A 27,290-nucleotide genomic window follows, 5' to 3' on the forward strand; every position below is an offset into this window, starting at 1 on the left:
CTGTTCTTTTCAAAATCTCTTGGCTCATAGCTCAGGAGGATGATTTGGTAACTGCCCATTAAACAAAGGATTTAAGTCTTTTGAAGTATAACATTCAATTTAATTTTGAATCTTTCTGGAAACATCAGATTTAATATTAGCATAACAATTTGATTAATATGTAAAAAAAAAAAAAGGCCAGAATCTCTATGAAACATAGACTACAGCCTATCAAAGCAACTATATGATCTTATTCCTGTAGGATCTCCATTTTACATTTCCTCTTCCTTACCCTGCTCGAATGTGTGAGCATCTCTCAAAAAGTTATATTTCAACCACCTGCCATGTGATCCACTAGGACAGACACCCACACTCATGAGGAGTCTCATTTGTGGGTTGTGTCACAGAATTAGGATCTAGATTGTAAGTTTTCAGGATAACTGTCTTTTATGTATCTGTCAAGCAACATGAACATTTATAGCATTACATACATAAAGCAATAAGAATACAAATAATGTTAATCTTCTCTTGGACTTTACTAGTTGATAACAGCTCATTGTGGAGAAACATCTTCCCATCCTTCTGGCATTGGGATGGATGAAAATTCTCCATCTGAGTTGAACTTTGTTGTGTTTGTATATTATAACACTTTTGCACTTCTTTAGCACCTACCATCCAAAGCTCTCAAAGGACTTTATAATTATTGATGAATTAAGACTCACAACACCTTTGTAAGAAAGGTATTACCCCTTTGTAGATAGAGAAGCTGAGGCACAGAGAGATTATGTGACATGCCCAAGGTCCTGCAGCAAGTTTGTGACATGACTCCCAGGTCAGTGCTTCCTCTCCCTTGTCTGCAAATGAAATTACTAGGGCGATACTTTTGGTGATGTACCATGCATAGGCAACTGGTACTCTTTTCAAGTCAGTTCCAACGCCCATTGAAGTCAATGGAAAGACTCCCTCTGTGTTCAGTGGGCTTTGGATCAGGCCAAATCAAGCCTTCTTCCAAATAATGACAAGCAGTTTTCCCCTGTTGCATAGAGATATCTCTCTTTTACTAGAAGGTTCAGCCACTTGAGCAATCTCATTATCTGAATATTGCACTATATTTAATTTGATAAGACACATACTTTATGTGACACTTTATCCGTCAAACTACAATGGGTCCTTTAAAATAAATAGTGATTCACATAAAACTTGTGAATTTCTTTAATATTTTTACTGTTCATAGAAGGTGATAGCATTCTAAACTTTAACATACTGACTCTGCAAACACTTAGACATGTGCTTAACTTTAATCATGTGAGTAATCTCAGTGGTTCCAAAGTTACTATTCATGAGCTCAGAATGAAGCACATGCCTAAGTGTTTGCAGAATTAGGCCTGAATATATCACTCGATTTAACATCTGATTTTTCAAAATTCAAAGCGATTTGACCAAACAGCTTGAAAAATGTTTATACAAAAATTGTTCTGTATAAAACCAATGACAAAAATGCATTAGAATCTAATAAAGCCTTTGTCCCAAGAATATTTTTGAAACTTTATTTTTTATAGTTTTAAACATTTATATACAAATGGATATAGTGTATTCCTGGAGGACCAATTTTCCAGCAAACATACAATAAGGCATAAATCAAGGACATAATTATTCTTATTGTTTGGGTTTTTTTTATTTTTTTGTAGTATGGTAGTGCCTCCAGCCTGTAACTGAGATTTGGGCCTCATTGTGCTAAGCACCATGCACACACTTAGTGAGAGACAGTTCATGCCCCAAAGAACTTAGAGTATAACCAACTCGAGTATGGTAATACAGAACTCACTGTAGACCACATAACATAAAATATGTTCAGATCCATCAGCTAGGCCAGATCATCTGAAAAATCCATGGGGGTGATTAAGGAAGGAAAACTCTGAGGTTCCTTTGCAGAGTTCTATTAAGTCATTCTGTTGTAGAGTTTTCCATCCTCCCACAGAACAGGTCGGGGGTTCAGCTCCAGAATCTGTAGGTCTCCATGAACTTGCTAGAGACCAGATCTCTCCACACAGATGCCTCTGCACTACGCCTAGCTCTCAGAATCCAGGAGGCCAGATCCCACCATACAGAAATCCCTTCCTGTGTCTGCTGTGACTATCACATACCCCTCTGTCAGTACAAATTTTGTAGATAGGCTTTTTCTGAGGGCAACTATCTTTGGTCTCCCTGAGGATTCCCTGCATGTTACCTGGGACGAATTATGTTCATAACACATTTGTCCTTCCTCCCTGGTTGTGGTCTGACCCTAATGATCATACTTGCAACTTCCTGTGCAGCTTCTTTTGCATGGAGCTATAGTGAAGGAGCTTCCATGTGGTTCCAAGGTACTAGCATGGTGACACTAAGACAGTACTCCCCTCCCGCCCAGATTCCATTCAGTCAAGGACAGGTCCATGGATGCAGGGATCCCAGGGAAACTTTTTGAGTCACTTTTTGCAAGTTGGAGGCCTAATTATGTCTTATGTTTACTTTAGCATATTAAAAAGAGACATCTTATATATGATCTATATACTCTGTAGACAATTCTCCAACTGTAAATTCACACTGTTACAATCAGAAAATTAAATTAAATCAGGTGAATCTGTTCACTCATTCTCCCATGGTCTCGAGCACCCTCACAACATTTAACACCAAAAAACTGTCTCTGACTATTTTGCTCACTAAGTCAGTTCACACAGAAAGAAGAACAAAGTTGGCAAAGTTCACAAGATTTAAAAGCGGTGGGACTTTATTTGAAATGGTTTAGTTTTGTTAATCACAATTGGTCACACATGTCCTGCTTTACTCCAAATTATTTTGAAGGCTGACTTGGGGACAGCTTTACAATTTTAAGAGCCCCAAGTAAGAACACAAATTAGATATGTGGAATTTTCACAGGATGTGTCATGGCAGAATTTGGATTTAAGTATTATTATTTTATGGGAAAGAGAAAGGCCATCAAGATGGATGCTGCACAGAGCCACCTCTAGAGAAATAAAACAAAGTACTGGTGCAACCTCCCTGAGAGCTAGAGCAGGAAGGAAATTCCACTGGAATCAAGTACAGTATGAGGAACCAGGGGTTAGAAGTGAAGGATCTTGCAAGGAACTCTTCAGAATTAATCGCAGGAGTACTTGACAGCTGGGCCTCAAAAAGCCACTGTTCTTAAGGTTGGATCTGGGAAGAGCTATTATAATAATAATATAGAATTAAACAAGTTTTTATTATAATGAAAGCGTTGACATCATCTTAACGATAGAAGAGTAACCTGCCATTCTAAGGGTGGGACATATTTCCTAACAATTTGATAGGTGAGCTTCTGTAATTCCATTGGGGTTTTTTGCCCTAATCAACTGAAATAAAATGTAAAGACAGTTTCATCTGATATTTCAGTGCAGTGGTGTAGCGTAATGAAATGAGAGTACAGAAATTGTGAAAATCACTTGATGCATCAATAATTATAAATCTGCTGGATATATTTACTGCAAAGCAGGGTTGGTTTCTGACTGCAGGGTTGTGCTTTGGAAAAAAATGTTTTAATTTTCTTTGACCAAATGACACTGTACATACATGATAATAATGCTTTTCACTTCTGTCATTCAAGGATCTCTATGCGCTGTGTATACAATAAACCTTACAATACACTTGGGATGGGGAATTGAGGCAGATGGAAGTGAAGTGATTTGCCCAATGCCACACAACATATCAGTGGCAAAGCAGGACGAGTCCAGACTCTCAGTCCCCTGAAACATGTTAATATTATCAGCAGCAGATGACACCATTGCAATATTTTTTTCTGCAACTTTTCCTTCCCATATGCTTCTTTTTTTGCCAGTTCTGGTACTGCTCCATCTTTGCAAGAGGCCAGTGGAGATTAATGTCAGCCTATTAAGTGTCTGGTTGGGTCCTGAGCAGCTTTTTCATAGCGAAGTGAGTGGCTTAGGTGAAGACTGGAGTTCCTGATTTTTTAAAATTGTTTAGAGACCCTCTGGTGCCTCACGGTAAACTTCTATTCTATACATATTTCCTGTATTGCTCTCCCTTCCCTCTTTTTATTACTACGGACACTTTTACAAGAAAGCTGTTTGCTGATTACTGTAAGTTACAGTCCTCTGTAACTTACTTCTCCACAGGAGCAACTGTGTTTGATAAGCCAATCCTGGGAGGTGCTGAGTGCCCTCAACTCTTGTTGAAGTCTGAGGAAGTTCACGGTGCTCAGCACTTCTCAAGGGATGCTCAGCACCTCACAGAATCAGGCCCTGTGTGAGAAACAGCAAGGCAACATAGATAAACTTCTAAGCAGCAAGTGTCCCACTTTCATTCAAATGTCTATTGTAATAAAAACCAAGTTACAAAAAATCAACAGAAGAAATATCGTCAAGATTGTTTTTCAATAATTTTTTCTCACATTTCTACGAGGTGTCTATAGTTTTTTAAACAGAGCAGAATTACATTTGAATGAAGTAGGCACCACTATTTTTTAATTTTTCCTTACATTTAATCTATTTAGCAGACACCATTTTAGTATTTATTCATAATATGCTCAGCATCATAAACCTTTCAGTTAAATATTTTTATTACAAAGCAAAGATTCTCTTTTATACTAGAACTAAGCTTGTACTTATTTAAAAATAAGTATCTTATTGTTGTCTGTTTTCATCCTTTGAGTCAATTCACATTCATTATAGACTCAAAGTATTTGTGGGATGACCTCATTTTTTTTTTTGGTTTTTGATCCTTTCTAGTCTTTGCTGACAGGATGCTTGTCACTTGCATTTTGAAATGAACTCTGTGTACACAGTCACTTCTTGAAAAGATCAGTGCTATCATTTGAACACGACTTTTCCATAAATATGCAAGTGGGAAGAAATGTAGGGAAGAATTCTTGTGTGAACTACCCACAGTCTCAGTCTGATCCTGATTACAGTATAATGTCGGTTCTGGATCCTTCTTCAAAATACACTACCTATCTCATTTCTGTACATGACTCTGAATTCCAAAGAAGGATAATATGACTGTAAGACTTTTTAATTCCCTAACTTACTTCAGCAGTTATCAGCAGCTGGTTACTTCAGCTAGTTGATATGTCTTGCTGTCTTGTAAACACTCTCTCTAGTATTGTGCATTACTCATAGTTTGAAAACCACTTTGACTTCTGTAACATAATTATGTTAATGTCAAATGAGTCACAGAGAAACAGCAAACTCCTTGTATCAGAGCCTCACCTTGGTGCCAGTTTCTGAATACTGTCTACTCCTGCCGGCATGGGAGGGGTAAGACAGGAGGTTTAGGGGAAAAAATCCTTTCATTTAACTGAAGTCATGTGAAGTTATGATAATGACACACAAAGGAGAATGAGTGACCATCAAATTCAGATTCACTGGAACATAAATTTACTATTAAGAGAAAAATATCTCCTGATCTTTCTTTATTAGAAAAATTAAAAAGTAATGAGGGCAGCTTGGCAGATATCTGTTGAACATAAACAACTTTTGCCATTGCTTATTTAGCTAACCTGCAATGATTGACTTACACAATTTGACATTTTAATCATTAAATTTCAAAATTGATCATCTTTGATGTCTTATGAATTTTACTTCTTTGGGTATTTCTTATCTTTTAAATATCATTTGCAGTTGTTAAACTATTTTAGCTCATTTTTTGGGCCATCAATTGCCAGGACCTAGAAAGTCCTTGAAAAGTTAAGTTACTGCACCAACTTCTGTTCTGACTTACTTACAACACCGTTAATAGGTGTCAGAACAGGACTTGGTCCAGTATTAAAAAAGAAAGGATTCTAAATTTGTGAAACACTGGACATCTCAACTCTAAACTGTGGAATTTCTTCTGTAGCATACAATAGGCAGTTACTAATTATTTTGTATTTGTCTAACCAGGATTTTATAAATTCAAACATAAATTATTATACAAATTTACCAGACCTTAACAGTCTGATAATGAACAAAATTTATCATCTGAGTATAAATGAATGCACTTTTTTCAGATAATACATGTTTTACTCTTAGTACATAGGTGCTTTTCATTGTTTCAATAGAACCCACTGTGCTAAAATAAATCAAAATAAAACTAGTGAGCTAAAAAACTAGACAACAGATAACAGCTGAAATGACAGCACTAGTAAAATACTTTAAGCATTAGTAAAAGCAATTCACACAAACATTATGTATAAGATTGATTGTAAATATATATGTATATTAATGTATACAGCCCTAGTTGAGAAAATTATGAGACAAGACTTACATTTCTCTGTGTTAAAATCCTTAAGAAACTCTATGTCCCTTTCAGAATATTTTCCCTTCACATCCCGACTTCTCAGATCAACCCTTTAAAATCTTTCTGCTCACTTACCCTAGAAACTCTGTTAATAAACTAAATCTCACTTGCCCCCTCTAGAACCAACTGTCATTACTAAATTAAATGGAAATATGAAGTCATGTCATAGGTGACTAATTGTATCCTAGATTTATCTACTAGCCATGATCTAAATATGAAGCCACAGCATCATCTCGACCTTAAAGTGAGTGAGGGGCTTTATTTCACAGCACATCTCCCAATCAAAGATAGCCTACTATGGACAATACCTGTAGTTTGAAATCAGCAGAGCTCTGAGTTATAATTATTCTTGTTTGATTTATTACAGCCTTTAACACAGTAGAACCAATTTATTATTTCCTCAATGGAAACTTTTTTGGAATATTCGGTATTTCTGTTTTTCAACTAAAGAACATTTATGAAATACATTTTAATAGACTAATTTACAAAAGAAAAAGAGTCTATATTTTGTTAATTATTTATTTATAATTTTAAATTAATCCGTACACAGATGCTCATACACAAATATACATAAAGGGATGCTACCTAGATTGAGAGCTTTTAGGGCTGGGACTGTCTCTACATGTACAGCATATAGCAGAATAGGGCTGTGATTCCTGACTGAGGCTTCTAGGAGCTACTCTAAATAAATAAATGGTTATTAATAATAATAATGATAATTAATAATAAACTATTTAAACCCATCTTGTTTTTGTCCATTACACACAGTTAGGTGGAAGAGGGGAAGAGAGTCTCATATAAAATTCAGTCTGTTAGCTAGTTTAGACTCCCAAATAGAGTGATTACAAATAAAACTGGACAAATACATCCCTGATATCATCCCAGTACATCCATGGAATGAAATTTGGGATGAAGATGGCCCATGTTTATTCATGTAAAACTTAATTTACTGGACTCCTCTATTTTAATGATTTTTTCATGTGTCCATGGTCATAGCACCCAGATGCATGACCTACATTAAAAAGCAAGATGTAAAATCAAACTGCCCACAAAAGGCAGCTGTAATCCAAAACTCCCTCTTGACCAATTCTCATTTACATCCCCCAGCACAAAGCACATACAGCAGAAGGTGGAGTTACTGGGTCTTTCCCCTCACAGTTATCCAAACCCCTGTTTATCTGAATGTTTACTGTGTTCCCAGAATTGTTTTTTATAAACAGGATTGTATTGAAACCACCAGAACAGTTTTCATGCAGTCACAGTTCCTACATATTATTAAGCCATATCAGCCCTCAGCCTCTGATCCCATCTCATGTACTATCTAATTGGTCACAACAAATTCCTGATGCCCCCGTCAGTTAAACATATAATCGTATCATGTGACAGGGGAATTATGTATTTGAACAAAAAATAGTGTTATCTGTTTGTCTGTCTAACATTGGTCCGTCATTCTCTATCAATCATCTGTCTGTCCCTTTCTTTCCATCTAGCTAGGCCTCATACACTATATGTATACACTATACTCTGTCTGCATGTCTATTTCTCAGTCTGTTGTCTCTAGCTGTTTCACTATCTCTCATTACCCTAATCTCAGCGAGGGACTTTGGAAACAGGAGGGGTCGGAGGTGAGGAAGCTGTGGAGAAATACGGTTGAAGAGACCTTGAGGTCAGGTACAAATAGGGACCTTGGGGAGGAGGGACCTTGGGATAGTTACAGGGGAGGACTGTGAAGAGGGAGAGCTGAGGAGTATGGGGGAATCTTGGGCAGATGAGGGAACAGGTACTAAGTAGAGGGGCCTTGGGGAGAAAGAACAGAGCCCAGGAGAGGGAGCCAAATACTTAGGGGACACTTGGAGAGAAAACTGAGGGGAGGAGGCAGAGGCTTGGGAAGACACTTGGGGAGAGGGGATCTGGGAGTAGCAGAAAGAAGACGGGAGCTGGAGTGATGGAATAGAGATGTAGGAAAGGCACAGAAAGGGAGATGGGTGACGTTGAATGGCGGAGAGTGGGACTGAGGGGGCATAGAGATCTGGGAGACAGAAGGATATTGGAAAAGATGGAGAACAGGGAGACGCTGGAGAAGCAAACAGAAGAGGGATGTTTCCAGAGAAGGAAGACTTGGGTCTGTTAGGGAATGAAGGGGGACAGAATGGGAAAATGTGAGGTTGTTTGGGAGGGAAACAAGAGAGTGTAGAGTTTGGAAAGGTGGGATGGTTAGGGCACTAGCCCAGGACTTGGGATGCCTTGGCTAATTTCCTGCTTCTGCCACAGACTTTCTGTGTGACCTTAGTCAAGTCACTTAGCCTGCTTGTTCCTCAGTCCCTCATCTGTAAAATGAGATAATAGCACTTCCCTACCTAACAGGGTGTTGTGAGGATAAATACATTAAGAGAGTGAGGCCCTCACATACTATGGTGTTAGTGGCTGAATAAATACCTTACCTAGAGCAGGGAGGCAGTGGGATTAGAGGAGATGTGTTACTGGGAGCCTTGGGAAGCAAGACCCCACTATGAGGGAGGGGGTTTGTCTCTCCCCCACTCTGTAGGCAAATCGAGGACTGAGACGCAGCACTGTGTAACTACATCAGTGTTTCACCCCTGACTCTAGCTGCCTCCCTCCCCATCTTCTGGCACAAGTTCTAGTGTGGGGCTATGGCTGAGGGGTTATAACACGCCAACCTGCCCACCACAGGGCCAGTAAATGTGATTCTTATTGTACAGGGGAAACTGAGGCACGGAGGGGCAAAGCGAGCTGCCCCTGTGGCGCTGACATTAGAAGCTGCGTCCCCGTGCCTCCCAGTCACCCCTGCTCTAACCACTGCACCACGCTGCCTTCAGGCTTGACCAAGGGGAGAGGGAAGAAAACGGGTCAATGCCCCTTTAAGGAATCGAAACCCCAGTGAACATTCCAGTTGACATGTCATCGTTCCTGGAAACGGATGGCGTCATCGCGTCCCTTCCGCCCTTGACGGGTGGCGGCTGACTGAGCAGCGCGGACCTGAAACGAAGGACTAAAAATAGCACGGGAAGGGTGGGGGAACAAGGCCAGGCCACGGCCGGTCGGCTACGAGCCACGCCGGAGTACGGTGGCCGGCGAGGGATGTTCCCTTCCAGTCTTCGCGGGGGGGAGGCACTGGGCTGGCAGGGGGAGATGACTCAAAAGGGTAACCGCCCTCCTTAACTCACCGTCCGCCACGAACACCCGTGCACATGCGCAGTAGACCGAACTATTTGTAGCCGTCTCTTGGGGGGATGATGTAACGCGGGGAGCAGCTGAGTGGGGCTGTGCGCTAGGCGTCACCGGCTCGCTGCCTCGAGCTGTTTACAGCAGGGACTGTCGGTTACCTAGCAACGCAGGGAGACACACTGAGGAGTAGGGCGGGAAGAAGAGCATCGTTCCGGGCCCTCCCCACCGCAGGAGCATCGACACGGGCCCCAGCCCGAGGGGGGGGGGCAGCGCGCCCGCCGCCCCGCCCCAGGACAGCAAGGCCCCCAACTCCGAGCGCATCCACGCGGCCATGCAGGCAGGGGCCCATCCCCCCATCCCGAGAGCACCGATAGGCCCCCGCCCCCGAGCACAGGCATCATCCCCTCACCCCAAAAGCTCTGACACGCCGCCCCGAGCACCGACATCCCCCTGAGATAGAGATGCCAACCTCCCAGGGTTGTCCTGGAGTCTCCAGGAATTAAAGATACAATTTTAATGAAAGATTATGCCATGTGATGAAATCTCCAGGAAGAAGTCCAGCCAGAATTGGCAAGCCTACAAGAGCGCCGACTGACTTGGGGCCCCACTGCAGATGCTGGTACAGGACCTCCTGCCCCACTCCAGATCTCTGATAAAGATGGTGTCCAACTTCAAGGGCATCAACACAGTAGCCCCTTGGCCTCCTGCCAGGCCCAGACGAGCATTCACATGGGCTCCCCAGTGTTCACGTACAGCTAGTGTAAATTGGGTGCTAGGATTTTAGTCCCTGTGACACCGCAGGCTTGGATGGCAGATGTGCAAAACGCCAGTAGCCTGCATACCACCGACCACACTAGAGTGCCTGCCACTGCTACTAAGAGGGTGCTAGACCAGCAGTGGTACATTGGGAAATCTGAGAGGAAAACATCTCATGTAGATAAGGCCTGTTTTTGTTTACTTGGATCCACAGCTTTGTCTAGATTTCCCTCAGCCTCAAATCATCACCCACAAATCACTATGATCCACAGTCCTCTTGAGTGTTTGACAAAGACCCTCCCAAATGGCAGAAACAACACAAAACTTCTGAGGAGGTCTGAAATGCTGTGGGGTTATCTTTTTAATCTCTACAGACTTCTTAATCAGTTCAGGCTCAAGATTTCACATTCCTGATGTCAGCATGAATAGACACCGAGACAGCCCCAGGTTTCTGTTGGATGGAGGTAAATGAGTGACGTAGCTTTTAACAGTGAGAAGTTCTGTATGTTCAAACCTGTTTTGCTACTTAAAAACTATAGCGGGGATAATAATCTGGGGCTAGACAGATCTTACTGAAGTATTACGAATCTGTCAAATAGTATTTTCCAAGCATTTTGAAAGGACAGAGATTCGCCTTTCAACCTTAGAAAATAGTATTGTTGAAATCTTTTTTTTTTCTTTCAGTTTGATTGGTTTTCAGTCTTTTTTTAAAAAGGAAGTCTCTTTCTGGTGGGAATCTGAGAAGGTGTTAAATTCTGTTTGTGGTCATGTCTATGAGTTATCCGGGTTAACTTTACTTGATTAAATTTAGAATTTTACCGCAAGAGGGGGAGGCTTCTTCTTTAAATGCCATCACTTTTTATTTGCCTTCCAGCATCTTCAAGGGAGTCTACAAAATTGCTTATCCTAATTTCTGTGGGATTTTATTTGAAAGAATGAAATTCAGTTATGATAAAAGGAAAAGAAACCCTACAACCAAGTTCCATTTATTTCAGCAACAGTTTCTGGGTTCTTTGTGGACAAAGCAGCAATGAACACTTGGGTATTTGCCATTCAAGGTAGAATGAAAAAGTCATGCCATTTTTGGTTGGGGGATCATTTACCAAGAGTGACTCTCATTTCATCATGCTTAGTTTGTTTCTGTCTCATATAGATAGCACTTTTAATTAAAGGATCTCAAGGAGTTATTTCTCTCAACACCTCTGTCAAGTAGATAAGCATTAGCCTACCCAATGTATGGATTTGAAAACTGAGGCACGTAAGAGGTTCAGTCACTTGCCTATGGTTCCCCGGGGAGCAAAGCTGGTAACTGAATCCAGGAATTCTGGCCTCACAATTTTCTATTCTAACCCTTAGACCTATTGCCTCCTTGTTTATATTACTCTACCTTATTTGGTTGGTTTAGTGACAGTATAATGCAGCGTCATGCTTAGAAATCACAGGCTAGAAGGAGTCTCTGGAGTAGATTGGGAGAGAGTAATCTTTCTGTCAGCCCACAGAGAGGTGTTTTCAGGCTCCACAGGATCTCTTGTTTTCAAGCGTAAGAAGTAAAGGCAACTGTGTTTCTCATCTCCTACGTTTCCTTTAATTATAGGGTTGAAGGTAGGGACAGGAGTGGTTATTGTTTCCAAGTGTAATATTTCTGAATTAGTTCAGTCTGGAGGAGTTGCTATTTTGTTGGCACATTATAATTGCCGCTTTCCTGCCCTCAGCTACTTGGCCAGGAGAGAGATTTCTGTATGTGGCACTTCTAATTTCTGTTTGATCTGCCCTTATATAGGAGCTTTTCTTAAAGGTAAATTAAAGCTTTGTCTCTAGTAAGAGAAATTTTTTTCTTTCTGGCTCCTATTTCTCCCTTTCACGATCAGAACTAGGAGTTCCACTTGCTCAAATATCAGGAGCTAGAGTTGAACATTAAGCTGGTTCTGACAATTCAGCTTTTTCATTCCAGACAAAATGTGACCACCTGGAATACCATTATTCCATTAGATCATTAGGTTATGCAAGGTGAGGGACAACATTCATTGCTGAACCTTAGAACAAATACCAGTTAGTTTTCATCCCACTATACTTGAATCAAATGAGCAGAGACAAGACTCAAGAAAAGGCATGATAGCCTTTTTGTAAATATAGGGATTATCTGGATGTTAAAGATATATGAGAAAGTTACTATAATGTAGGGTTTACATGTCCTTTAGTGCATACAGTTTACCATAACACCTGAGCACTTCTTATTCAAATATAGACTCAATAGCCAATGGCTTATTCTTCATGGAAAGATTCAGTGGTCTCCTTCCATCTTCTATGCATGACCAAAGGCCCTTAGACATCATGACTTCATGGACAAAGATAAAGCAATTATTTAATTCAATAGGTTGTGGCAAGGTGATGATACTTCTGCCTTAAGCAATTATAAGCAAAATTGGCACTGCCCTTGGGCTTTATTTCTTCTAAGAGAAGAAAGGATGGTCTAGTCATGGTTAGGGTGCAAGCCTGGGACTTAGGAGACTTGGGTTTAATTTCTATTCTGCCACAGACTTACTTGGATAAGTCATTTATTCTTTCTGTGCCTCAGTTCCCTATTTATAAAGAGGGAGATGATAGTGCTTTCCTACCACACAGAAGTGTTGTGAGGGTAAACACATGAAAGCTTCTGAGGTAGTCAGTTACTATTGGTATAGGAGCTATATAAATAGCTAAAATAGATAAAGGGGTGTCAGATTAGAAGGGGTTTGGGTATTTCATTTTACTTTTACTCCTAGTGGTATGGTTTTTTTCTGTTTCCTGCAGAACTAAAATCTCCATATTGTAGGGCCACAAGGAATTAACCAAAACATGACTTTTCATAGAATCAGCTTCTAGTGCATTAGCTTCACAAATCAATTTGCATGTTCTTACAGTCTTGTTTCTCTAACTGGCAATGGAGAATTGTATTTTGAAGGTACGTAATTGGTCAAAAGAAAACCCTTTAAAGCTTTTATTTTTAAATGTCAACCACATTTCAGAATGCTTCACTTTTACAGACTTTGTCATAGGTGCCTGTAAATTAAATGTTTCAGAGTAGCAGCTGTGCTAGTCTGTATTTGCAAAAAGAAAAGGAGTACTTGTGGCACTTTAGAGACTAAGAAATTTATTTGAGCATAAGCTTTCGTGAGCTACAACTCACTTCAATCCGATGAAGTGAGCTGTAGCTCACGAAAGCTTATGCTCAAATAAATTTCTTAGTCTCTAAGGTGCCACAAGTACTCCTTTTCTTTTTGTAAATTAAAGGTTATTGTTAATAGTCATAGTTTTGGGATTAGCTTTAAACGAGTATATTATAGAAATTAGAGATGGAAAGACCTATTACATCATCCTGTCCATCCCCTGGGGTCAGTCCAGGATTGATACCTATACAGTATGGTATACTTTTTAGTGCTTTGTCTAGTCTTGTCTTAAATGTTTTAAGTGAGGGATGTCCCTCACTTCTCTTCCAAGATGATTCTACATTCTGAGATCTCACTGGCACAACATTTTTCCTGGTATGCAGTCTAATGAGTTCTTTTTTATTATTATCTCATTACTTCTAGTTATATCCTCCTCCTCCAATGTTCTAGAAAGGGAAAGGAACCATGGTCTAAGTGTTGAGGAACAGGACTGAGGAGTATGGGGTTCTTTTCCTGGCTCTTTCAGTGACTTGCCTAAATCATTAATATCTGTAAAGCACCTGGAGATCCTGAGATCGAATGAATTATACAAGTGCAAAGTTATTGTTATTATTATTTTTGTTGTCACTGCTATTTTCCAGGTGTATGACTTGAAGGGTTACATTAAATGTGATCTTCAAAGCTCAGAAAAAGATTAAGCCCCATAGTTTCATTCTCCCTTTTGAACCTTCTGTCACCCCCCCCCAATCCAGGTTTCCAACACTTTCAAACCAAAAAGTACCACAAAAGCCCTTCTGATGCAGCTCCAGCTCTTTGATACTCTTGTTTTTTCTGTCAGTTCTGGAACTTCCTGTGTCATTTCCTCCACATCCGCAGGTCTTATTTTGTTTGCACTGAAATGGTGTGTTTATGTTTACTTGGGCCCAGGGCCAGATTAACTTTTTGTGGGCCCGGCACCAAACATATTTGTGGGCCACCATTGCGGAATTAGGGCATGTGATGGGGGGCGGGTCCGCAGAGCAAGGGGCCAGTTGGGGGCAATGAGACGCAGCACATCGGGAGTGGCCCCACTTAGCTCAGCACAAGGGCACTGTTTACAAACCCATAACTGCTAGATGCACACTTGCCCGCCCAGCCCTGTGCTGCCAATGTGGCCCTTCCACACTGCCCCCCTGCCCAGTGCCCTGCCCTTATGCCCAGCACCCCCTCGCCCAGAGACCTCCCCAGCAGATCCCAATGCTCCTGGACCTACTATGCCCAGCACCCCATGCCCAGAGTCCCCTCCCGATGACCTCCCACCACAACTGCACAGCACCCTGCACACCATACCCCCTGCCCAGCTCCCCCACCCACAGATCCCCTGCTGTCCAGTATCCCCTTCACAGTCCCCCTGCATAGCTGTAGAGCACCCCATATTGCTGATGGAATTCTGCATCAAATTCTGTGCATAATATTTTAAAATTCTGCAATTTTTTTTTACAATAAATAAATGTGGAAGCTCCACCATGGCAGTGGGGAGCACAGGCCACTGGGGAGGTGGGAGAATACCCTGCAGCCTCCCCCGCCCCACTGGGACAGGGACTTGGCAGTGAGGCTGAACCTGACCCTAACCCAGCACAAGGGCCATGCCTGCCACAGAAACACCCTGGGGCTCTGCCCCTTTTGTGCCAGGCACACCAGATGTGGGCAGGGAGGATCCAAGTGCAGAGGGACTTAGTGTAGGGGGATCCAGATGGGGGTAAGAGGGTTCTGTGGCAGGGGGTAAGAGAGTTCTGGGGGGGAGGGGTAAGAGGGGTCTGTGTGGGGCAGTCTGGATGCAGGCAGCTCAGTGGGGGATCTGGATGCACAGGGAGGTTCCAGGTGCAGGGGCAATGAGAGTCTGCAGTGGGGACCAAGTGAAAGTGGTTGGAGCTCAGCAGGTGGGGGGAGGTGTGGGTGCAGGGGAGGTGGGATTCATTTGGATGGGGTCTAGGTGTAGGTGGTTGGGGCTCAGTGGGGAGGGTGTCTCGTGGGGCTCATCGGAGTGGTACAGATGCAGGGGAGGTAGGACTTGTCAGGGTTAGGGTTTGATGGGCCTGCTTAACAAGGGAGGCCCAGCTGCTGCCAAGGGGATCCACATGCTGGGGCCCCGCTTTTCCTATCCCCTTCTCTTCCCCATCCCATGCCGCTTCCCACTGCTCCATCTCCTCCCCATCTCACCCACTTCCTTCTCCCCTGCCCTTGTTTCCCCCGCTTCCCCATTCCCTTCTCTTCCCCATCCCATGTCCCTTCCCCACCACTCCATCTCCTCCCCATCCCACCCCACTGCCTCTTCCTCCTCACCCCCCGCTTCCCCATTCCCTTCTCTTCCCCATCCCATGCCCCTTCCCCACTGCTCCATCTCCTTCCCATCCCACCCCCTTCTTTCCCCACTGCCTCTTTCCCCCTGCCTTGCCCTGCCCTACCGCGTGGGCACTCACTGTTGTACAAAATGAAGGATGGTACCCAGCACACAGAAGGGAGCTCAGCCATCACTAGGACCCAGAAGGTGGTGTCCAGCTGCAAAGTCCAGGGAGCTGAGCAGCACCTTCTTTTTTCAGCTGAGCTGCGCAGCAGCTCTGCGTTCACAGACAGTGGGGGGGGGGAGCAGTGGCACGTGACCTTGCATGCCATGTGGCCCCCACCCCTCGCTTCTATTTGGGTGGGAAATGCCCCCAAACTATGCCAGGAACATTTCAATCACACACCCTTGTTCCTCCTTCACTTTCTGCGGGGAGCAAAGAATGCTGCAGGAGGGGGACCTGGGCTGTTTTAATTCCCCCTGGGGCCCAGGAGTACCTCACACAGACCTCCACTGCCCCCAGAGACCCACTCCCCCCACCCTGCCTGTCCCCCAGCCACACTCACCAGCTCACTGGGTGGGGCCTATTTGTCTTGCCTGGGCTGAGCCAGCATCACAGCTGGGGCTGGTGGGGGATCAGAGTGGGAGGGGCCTGTCTGGGCCAGGCTCCCTCAGAACCCCCTTGCCTGGGGCCCACATGAGCGCCCGCCATGCTGGCCAAGAATGACCTGGCCCCTGCACTGGTCCCAGGTGGCTCAGCCCCGGGAGGTGGCAGGCAGAGCAAGACCGCTCGGAGCCGGAGCCGCACTGGGGAGCGGGGCAGGCAGATCCTTGTGGGACATGACCCCCAAGAGCCCCCCAGCCCAGCCAGCGGCGGAGCGAGTGGGTGGAGGGGACGGGATGGGGCAGGGATACCTGAGCTGGCCAGACAGCCAAGAGGAGCATGGAGGAGGGGCTGGAGAGGTGAGGAGCCAGCCTGCGGTGGCCCCTTGGCTGGCAGCGCAAGTGAAATGCAGTGCCCAGCCAGCTGACAGGCCCCTGTTGAGCATGGGCCCACTGCTAGGGCACCTGTGACACCATTGTAAACCTGGTACTGCTTGGGCCTAATGTTGCTAGTGGACTGATCGAATGTGGGCTTATTATTTTCTTCAGGTATTAAATGTTTCAGATGATTTTATGCATTAAAGTCAAACAGTTGTGATTAGAAACTTCAAATTTAGCATGGATTATGTGTCGTCCGGAATATGCTTTGTTGTATATGCCATATGTTTGTAGATTGGGGGAAATGTGTAAAAAGTTATCAGCAAGTTATTTTCCTTAACTGCTCATTGTGTATAGTTATTTAGATTCAGACCCTTCTGCAATTGGGCAGCCTATCCCTCCTCTGAAACCTTATCCCAGCATTAAATGTGGTAGCAGAAGAAGCTCAACAGGTCTGTCTACCTTCCAGCTGGGCCATGATGGCTCTAGTTTCACACCATCTATAGGGCACAGCACATTCAGGAACATAGCTGCAAGGTGCACACAGTTTGAAGTAAATCTGTGATCTGGTGATCACACATTTAATTAAATGTCCAGCAAGCACAACACAGGTACTTTGAAAATATACACTAATAGATGCATAGATTCCAAGGCTAGAAGGGATCATTGTGCTCCTCTAGTATGACCATCTGTAAAACACAGACCATAGAACTTCCCCAGAATAATACCTAGAGCATATCTTTCAGAAAAACATCCACTCTGGATTTTAAAATTGCCAGTGATGGAGAATCCACCACAGCCCTTGGTAAATTGTTCTAATGGTTAATTACCCTTGCTGTTAAAAATGTATGTCTTATTTCCAGTCTGAATTTGTCTAGCATAAATTCCCAGCCATTGGATAGTGTTATACCTTTCTTGGCTTCATTGCAGTCCATAATCCAGTATCTGTTCTCCATGTAGGTACTTATAGGCGATAAATCAAGTCACCCCTTAACCTTCTCTTTGTCAAACTAAATGGATTGAACTTCTTGTGTCTGTCACTATAAAGCATTTAAACTAATCCTATAATCATTCTTGGGCCTCTTCTCTGAATCCTCTCCAATTTATTAACATCCTTCTTGAATTGTGGACACCAGAACTGGACACAGTATTTCAGCAGTGATCGCACAAGTGCCAAATACAGAAGTAAAATATGTTAGAGTTGCCAACTTTCTAATCGCACAAAACCGAACATCTCTGCCCTGCTCCCTGCCCAGCCCTGAGGCCCTGCCTCTGCCTCACCCCTTGTCCAAGGCCCCACCCCCACTTGCTCCATCTCCCCTCCCTCTGTTGCTCACTCGCCCCCACCCTTACTCACTTTCACTGGACTGGGGCATGGGGTTGGGGTGTGGGAGGGGGCAAGGGCTGGAGGTGCAGGCTCTTGGATGGGGCTGGGGATGAGGAGTTTGGGGTGCGGAAGAGGGCTCCAGGCTGGGGCTGAGGGTTTTGGAGTGTGGTGGGATATGGGCTCTGGGACGGGGCTGTGGACTTTGAGTGGGGCCAGAAATGAGAGGTTCAGGGTACAGGGGAGGGCTCTGGGCTGGGGCGGGGGGTTGGGGTGTGGGGCCATGAGGACTCCGGCTGTGGGTGCAGGCTCTGGGGTGGGGCTGGGGATGAGAGGTTTGAAGTGCAACAGAGGGCTCCGGGCTGGGGCTGATGGGTTTGGAGTGCGGGCTCCAGCTGGGGGTGTAGGCTCTGTGGTGGGTTTGGGGTGCAGAAGGGGGCTCCGGGTTAGGGAGGGGTTTGGGGCACATGGGGTGAGGGCTCCAGCTAGGGCTGTGGGCTCTGGGTTGGGGCCAGGAATGAGGGGTTTGGGGTGCAGGAGGGGGCTGGGACAGGAGAGGGGATTGGGGTGTTGGGGGTGGCTCCGGGAGGGAGTTTGCCTGCGGGATCGGACTCCAGGATGGGGCAGAGGGTTGAAGTGCGGGAGGATGTGTGATCCTGTAAAGGTGTCCTGTTTCTCCCCGCACCCAAAAGTAACGTAAATAATGATAAAAGCTGATTTGCTAATAAAGGGTTTGAACCTGTGCCCACTGAAGTTAATAGCAAAGCTTACATTGACTTCACTCGTTCAGGATCAGGTTCAAAGCTAGCTTTCTCTTGTGATGTTTTTTTTTTCATATTTATGGATTTGTGATCAAAAGCCAGAGCTTTGGCGTCTAAAATACATGTTTAATACACGCCTCTAAATCATGTTTAAAAGTGAATATCAGTGTTTAAAGCTTATATATTTCTTTGCCTGCCTCCTTTGAGATTTTCAAAAGTACTTAAGTGATGTAGGGGCTTTTGAAAATCTCACTCTTAGTGGAGGCTATCCTGCTCCCATTAAAGTAAAAGTTCCCACTGATTTCAGTAGGAACTAAAGTAGCTGTTGGCTACAAAGATCTGTTTTTACTCAGAAAATGGGATTATCTATTCACAGCACATTTAACATAAAATGAGGTAAATATGAAACGGGTGTTAACAATATATTTTTGTAATACATTTGGTGAACTATGAAAACTAACTGACCAGTTTTAAAATAATCATTTCTAATATCTATGTTGAGGAACTGTATATTATGATAGATACAGTACTCGGTATCATTGCCATATTTTTATTTAGCAAATTGCTATTCAGTTACAGAACATAACAGAATCTTGCACAGCGCTAAGTGCTGTATATAAAACTCTAGATTAAAAACTAGAATGAGCCTGTATGTAAAAGAAGCTTTAAACCATCCTAACCTAAAAAACAACAGGGTCTCCACATTCTTAATAAAACAAATTCCAGTGTTTAGGTATATAGCACCCAGAAACCTTAATTTCAACACTCATCAAACATCAGAGAGGGTACAAACAAACAGTCCTTTAGCGGATGACCTGAGATAAGAAACAACTAAGGCCGGGTCTACACCTAAGGGCGTGTGCAGGGCACCTTAAAACTTAAGTTGAATTAGCTATGTCATGCATGAGTATGAAAAATTCACACCCCTGTGAGAGGTAGTTAAGCCAACCTAAACTCCGGTATAGACATTGCCACATCAATGGAAGAATTATTCTCTCAACATGGCTATTGCCTCTAATTACTGGGATGGAAAACTCCCTTCTGTTGCTGTAGCAGGTGTGTACACTACAATACTACAGCAGCACAACCCCTCTGGAAACTGATTTTATGCTTTGGAGAAAAGGTATCTACGGAGCTCTAGAGAGGATGTAATTTTTATTAAAAGAAAATATTCCATACATACTGTACCTTGCAATGAGAACAAAATGATAGTGTGGAAATGGGTGGAATATCAGTTTTCTCAGTGTGTGACTGCTGTTCTTTCATTCAGTTTGCTTAGCTATAAACTAGGGGCACAGTTCTGCAAGGTGCTGAGTGCCCTCAACTTCATGATTTTGGCACCTTGCAGAATTGGACCCAAAGTGGGGGTAATCCTGCTCCCAGTCAAATCAATAGCAAAACTCCCAGTGGCTTCAGCCTTTGCAGCATTGTGTTACTATATGAGAACCACACAGTGAAACTGTCTTTCAACAAAATTGAAACTACTCGCTCATTTTAATTGTCTAAACTGAAGATAGTGCAAAAGGTAAACAATTTAACTGTTGAAAAGTAAAATAAATCTAAGAATTCTTAAATTAATAGTCTAAGGCCAAGATTTTGAAGAGTGACAAGTGGTTACAGGTACAGTGATTTGTGGTTGCTCCACACTGAAGACCCATAAAGGAGCCTGATTTTCAAAAGATGTTGAGCAGTCTTTTCTGAAAATCAGGCTCCATTAAGGTGTCTGTTAAGGTCAAGTTGGACACCCAAAATCACTACTCCCTTTTGAAAATCTTGGTCTAATTTATTGCTAAAATGGGTAAGAGACTTTTAGGGGGAGGAACAGGGAGCAAAATATAATTTTTAACTTGATGGTGTCCCTTTAAGATAAATCCAATAATGAGTCTAGTCTGACCATAAAAGCCTAATAATTACATGAGCCTGTGTTTTCAGACCTTGATACTTAAAATGAAATATCAAAATCCATATTTAGACAACTAAATACTATAAAGCTTTGTCTATACAGTTCAGCTGCACAAATGTTAGTAACTTCGGGAGCTCTAGTGTAGATGACTTTCCAACACTGACAAGGGTTTTCATCACTGTCAATTAAACCTCTTTACATAAAGTCAAGATTGGGGCTTCTAGATTCTACAGTAATACAAACAAATGATAATAATAATAATAATGAAGCTGATGATGGCTGCGAAGGCTACTAACAAATGAACTCATTTTCAATGTTGCTACACTTTCCATTGAAGTCCATGAGAGTTGTGAGTGCTCAGAACCTTGAAAAATCAGACCACTCACAACCTAAATATGGATTTAGGTGACTAACTTTAGTCATCCCATTTGAAGATGTTGGTCTTGAGTCTCTTTTTGGGGGTACGCTTTCTGCACCGTGGGCCTGCTTTAAACCTCACTGAGTTCAATGAGAGTCTTTCCAATGACTTTGGATGAAGCCCCATGATAGTGTGTTAAGCATTGTTTAATCTAAATTGTAATTGAAGTGTATTGATAATTCTCTGTAGTTCATAAGTACCTATGCAAGATAAAGGAGCACTATTGCTCATTATTCTCACTATTAGTCAGCTTCCAACAATATCGCAGTCAATTTATTTTCAGGATGAAACTCCAAATCCTCCACAATATTACAAAGAAAATATATACCAAAGAAGCTCTTACAACACAAAGTGAGCAGGAAAAATAATATTTTCTACACTTGGAACTTTCCCCAAATCATGTTTTCAAATCCGTTACCTGTGTTACTAGAGTTGCTTAACTCATCATTTGTTTGTTTTTTGAACATGACTGTCAACCTGTTGGCAGCCGAAGGTTGCAGCAAACCATAGATGGAAGGACACAAAGGAAAGTATGTTGCATAGTGAAATGGAACTGTGACTCAGCTTTTTCCAAAAGTATCATTCAGTTGTTTGTTTGTGCTACTTCCTCTTGGCTAGCAAGAAATGCCCTAACGCACTGGAATAATAAAATGTTCTGAACTTTTCAATAGGACTAGCTCTTGAAATCTGCTAAGAAGCATGAACAGCAAAAAATAGTAAATAGCAATGTAGTTTCTCAGATGTAAATCTGGTGTAGATTTCACATGGTTGTGTAGTAATTTTAAATGTAGGCACAAATTTTGTTTTTCTGGTCCATTTAGATAGTGTGTGACAATGTGAGGTGAGGCAGAAGCTTTCTTCCAAGATTTTCTGTCTCCCAAAACCTGTATCAGTGCTGCTTTGCAGGTCTTCCATAATAAGCTCCACAGAGGGGTGTTGGAAAGGTTTGGAGATTTTCTCTACATTAATGTGCACCCCGCTGCCCTGACAATGCTCCCCCATGTGCACTCCATCTCACCCTGGATGAAGATTATTAGTGCTCCTATTGAGAATGATCTACATGAGGATGTCTGTGCAGCGAGCCATTTCTGATAGGATTAATAGTATTGCTTTTGCAGCATATATGTGCATCCATTTGGGGGTATTTTTGTGGGTAGCCAGAATTCGATTCAGTCAATGGTAGTTATGTTATTTTCTGTTATCAGCAATTAGTACTGATGCTGCCTTGTGCTAGAAGAAGAAATATATAGATATAGATTGTAGAGGGCCTTTCTGTTTAGTGTCTGTTGTCCACGGTTTCATATTACTTATTCCTAAGAATCTATTAATACGGGTATGTTTATATGGGATGTTTTAATCACTGAAATCTAAACACATTAATGGCAACTGTTTAAAGTTCCAGGAAGGACAGAGTTCCTTGTAAATGCGTCACATATCTGTACTGTTCTTCTGGTTCTCTTTCAGCCAATGAGAATAAAGAAAATTGTGGTATCCATAATGGAGAAAATTTTTAGTAATTTTAGATTTAGGGCCAGTTTTTGTCTGCCTGGTCCTATTTGGCAGATGCCAGACAACTGATGGACTGATGGAGGCATGTAAGGTTGTTAGGAATAGAATTTAATTTATCTTCTGAATTAGAAGCAAATACTTGGAATACTTTATTTTTCTGTACAAAGATAAGCCAGCACAGTTGGAGGAATTCACTAGTAATGTTGGTGCAAGAGAGCTTCAGAGGGGCCATAAGATTTCTTCCCTCACCTCTTTTCCAGAAATAAACCTGGAGCAAGAGGTCCTTTGCCTGAGCTGCAGGACAGCCATAGCTAGCTCTGAATACTTCCTTCCCACTCCCAGGCTCCACAAGAGGCCTCAGCACAGGAGACATTCTGGAGGAGAGAGGAAGAGTAACCAGAATGCTTTATGCTCCAGCTGTTCTGTACCCCTGCAGTGATCCATAGAGACCATTGCAGCTAGGGTACAAGTTAGGGCAGTCCTCATAGCTTCTGTAACCTGTGCTGGGAACCACGTTGGACCCTGACAGGTCCTGAATGTGCAAACCACATCTCCTAGGTCCTTGTACCAACCCTATCACCAGGAGAGGCATGAATCTGGCTTGGTGTTGACAGCCATGCAATTATCATGAGCAACTGTACAATAACAAATTGTGATCTATGTGGTTGTTGTGAATTTGTTTTCTGTGGACTATGGAGACATCTTCATTACTGTGTAAACTTGAGTTATCTACACCTGAGTTACTTCTCTTGAGCTGGCCTAGTTCAAGTGAGAGGAGCCACACTGTGAAATAACACTTGGGCTGCTATGTTCACACTGGTGCTGCACTCAGCACTTCTGGGGGCACATCTTATGGTGTGTTGTGATGAAGTAAGTTGAGCTGCTGTATGAATTCTTTCCTGATGAATTGGGGAAGAATTTGTCAAACCTTGCTGGGCATATGGGCCAAGTGTGGAAAGGCACTGCACTCGAGTGGAGCAAGCCTGCATCCATATTGCAGAGTGGTTACATTCAGGGATTTGGAGCTGTGCTCCGGTTCCGCTCCAGCTCTAGGCAAAAACCTGCAGCTCCACTGCTCCGGAGCTGCTCCATGTTTTAGCTCCGGGCTCCACTCCAAAGCCCTGGTTACATTAGCAGCTGACAGGTTGTGTGAACTCCGGTATTAGTCTATACCCGGTGATGGCCAGCCAACTCAAGTTAAAAGCATCACCACACTTGAGTGAGGGATTAAAAGATATAAGGCTTGTTTTCCATGAAAAGTTAATGTCTAAGGGCAGGTCTACAGTATGGGGTTAAGTCAACCTAAGTTATGCAACTCTAGCTACGTGAATAACGTAGCTGAAGTCGACGTAGCTTAGATCGACTTACTGCGGTGCCTATACCGCGCTGGGTCGACAGGAGAAATTCTCCAGTCGACTTACCTTACGCTTCTCGTTCCGGTGGAGTACCAGAGTCGACGGGAGAGCCATCTGCTGTCAATTTAGTGGGTCTTCACTGTGTCGATCCTCGGTAAGTGTAGACATACCCTGAGATATCTTCCTGTGAGCAGGAAGAGCAGCCATTTTTTGAGGCAAGACTTGATCTAACATGTTATAGAGTACACGCACTGGTTTCCCTCATGGGCCTTGTCTTCACTAGGAAGTAAAGTTGTGTTCTTAAGTTAGCTGACTCCCATTAATTAACTCAAGGTAAAATCTTGAAGTGAAGACAAGGTAGTTTATAGTTTTGACATAAATAGGTAGGTCAAATTAAAGATTAAGCTTCCTCATAATCTTTAACTTGACCTACTAACTTGTGTGAAAACTACAAACTTGTCTTGTCTTCCCTAGGATTTTAACTCAAATTAGTTAAGAACACACCTTTCTTCCTAGTGAAGATATAGCCCATGGAAACTTTATTTCTTTTCATTCTTGTTTTGTTGTTTCCCTTGATCTATAAAATAAAAGCCATTCAGCCATACTGACTAAAAATATATAGTTGCTCTTTATGTATGGAAAAATGTAGTTCACAGTAGTGTGAACATGTCTTACAGGTAAAAAACCTAAATAAGTCAATTTCAGTTCAAGCTTTTAAAGAGTTCTAAACAACAGTGTACAAAAATGGTTTTAAAATAATTTTAAATATATCTTAATGGTGTCTAATGTGGCAGTTTTCAATTACTAGTTAATGGTGACAAATATCACTGCATATATTGGATTGCAGGATTTTTTCTGTGCAGATGGATTTAGTCAGATAGCTATAAATATTAGCTTTGACATTACAAAATATACAACTGAAATGGGCTATGCTGAAACAATCTTCAGGGCCTGACTTAAATCTAAAAAGCCAGGAAATTTAGTGTTGAGACTGAAACGTGTTCACTCTTCTCAACATGTAGGATAGGCAAGAACATTACAGCTTCCTTTTTTTTTAATCATAGCAAAGAAATATATATTGCTCAAATGCTATGCGGTCTGAGCCTCCTTGGAATGGATATTATCAGTGGATTAAAAAAAGTTGACTGAGGTTTATAAAAAGTACAAACCACTTACTCAGGAAATCCCTTAACTAGTGGACAGAATGGCTAATGGGGAACCAATTTAAAGTAACATATTCTATTCTGTTTGAGTGTCATTAATTTAGGATGTAACCCAATTTCTTAAAACAATTCTATAAACATATTGTTCATTCATACTGTAATAAAATGTTAGAACAATTCTAGATAACTTGACGGAACCACAGTTATTCATGTAGTGTAGATAGGGCCCTGCTGATGTAAGACCTCACACTCTGGTCTTAAATCTTTGCCAGGAAGTTGAGTGAAGCCCACCAAATTTTATGTGAGAATTAATTGGTTTGTGGATTAGCAAAGTGAGATTAGCATAGTTTTACTCTTTATATATTTTCATTATGGGCCTCTCCATGTGGCAGTGGAAGATCAATGGGAGTTCTGCATGCAGGGTGACTACAGGATCAGGCCCTTTGTATTGCAATAGCAGTGGCAGCAATGTCTGTAGTTAAATTCACATACAGTTTCCATTCTAATCCCATATTTTCAGTGTGCATATGTATTAATTATTATGATACAATCTTTAATTACATGATCACATATAATTTCTGATATAATAAAATATAATATCATGCAATTATGTAAGCACTTAGCACGCTGTTTTGAGGTTAAAAATTTATATATGTATATGCAAAAAACCCCACCAAAATATCAACTTTAAAAGATAAATACTTTGAATACCAGTGACTGATGGTATTTGGTTATTTTATATTATTTGTGGTTATAATTAAATATTGACAAAACAAATTATTTTTTGTTACAAACTGTCTTCAGTTTGACCTCTATGACATTTTCATCAAAAGACAATCATACATGAAAACATTTGAGTCTAAAATCGAGGACAATTAATAAAATTGGAATGAGTTATTTCTTAACGGTGAGGTAACATTTTTAATTGGAAATTTTCCTTTAGTGCCATTTGCCCCTAATTGGCATATGTAACTGACATCTTGTTACAGCTGATTATGAATGCTGAATAGCATGTTACAAAAACAACAAGGGCATTTATTATGAATCTTTAATTTTCAACCTTGTGTGCTAGTAAGACTATTTGGAAAAAAACCAAGTATTGGGATTTTGTGTGACTCACTGTGGTAAGTAATTATTAATCCCCAGATAATGTATATTCAACAAACCTCGGAAAGTACATTGTTGATTACATAGGAGGTATGTGTGAATTGCTTACATATTGCCATGATATTGGTTAGTAATCTCTTGCGTAAATTCTCTTGTAGAGAAATTCCATGAAGTACAGTACACCGCAGATTTAATCAGTTATTGAGAATATATTTGCATTCCAGAAAAAACTGCATAGTAGGGAGATGAGCTATGTCAGAAGTTCTTGGCAAAACCCAAAACTACACAAAACAAACTTGGTTTTAAGTTTTGTTACAGACATTAAACTCAGATGAGGCTCATGAGTCAATTTATTTTTTACAAATTTATTACGATTATTTTTCTTTATTTGTGATTCCTAGAGGCCTCAGTCAGGAAGGGGACTAGTGCTAGGGACTGTACATACATGTACAAGAGACAGTCCCTGTGATGTTCTGAGTATTACCCAGACCATAATGGTTCTGTCACTGCCTGCCTTCTAACTTTGGGTGTGTTAATGCTATTCTGTTATGGCTCAGAACTCTGACACCAGTAGCCAGCCTACAAGCATAGAGATCTCAGATCTGGCTTCCACTAGCCTAGTTACTCCTTGCAGGATGATCTCAACAACCCGTTCTGCTCCCAAATTCCCCCAAATCCATCTCCCCAAGTACTTAACTACCAGACACTTGGACTTTTCCCCTCTGGTTTGTCACCTCTGAAGGGGTGAAACCTGGCCCCAGTTATCAGTTTACTTTGGCCCACACGCTCCACACAGTTTGCACAATAGAGACCTGCTTGGGATTAAAATAAACAAAAAGTTTATTTAATAGAAAAATCATAGTTTCAGAGATGAAACAGTAAGGAAAATCAAACACATACAAGTTATGCAGAAAATAAACATAAAGGTGCAAACTTGGGCTTTACGCATCTATATTAGCTAAATTTCATTTTCTAATACAAATTTCCTGTTGTCTCTGAACGGTTTCCTAGTATGCCCTCTATCATAGAGGGGATCGATCCAGTGTTTCTGAGCACCCCGCTTAGATGCT

General features: G+C 42.0%; 1 long non-coding RNA gene across 1 annotated transcript in view; it reads left to right on the forward strand.

Annotated features, from left to right (window-relative positions):
• The first annotated feature begins 9,433 nt into the window (after positions 1-9,433).
• LOC311517849 overlaps positions 9,434-27,290 on the forward strand; it is a 95,306-nt gene continuing 77,449 nt past the window's right edge. The window contains exon 1 of the long non-coding RNA XR_014710808.1: positions 9,434-10,697. This is a non-coding gene — a long non-coding RNA (uncharacterized lncRNA). The remainder of the gene's footprint in view (positions 10,698-27,290) is intronic.

This window comes from Lepidochelys olivacea (assembly GCF_965140295.1).
Source record: "Lepidochelys olivacea isolate rLepOli2 genome assembly, chromosome: 3".
NCBI lineage: Eukaryota > Metazoa > Chordata > Testudines > Cheloniidae > Lepidochelys > Lepidochelys olivacea.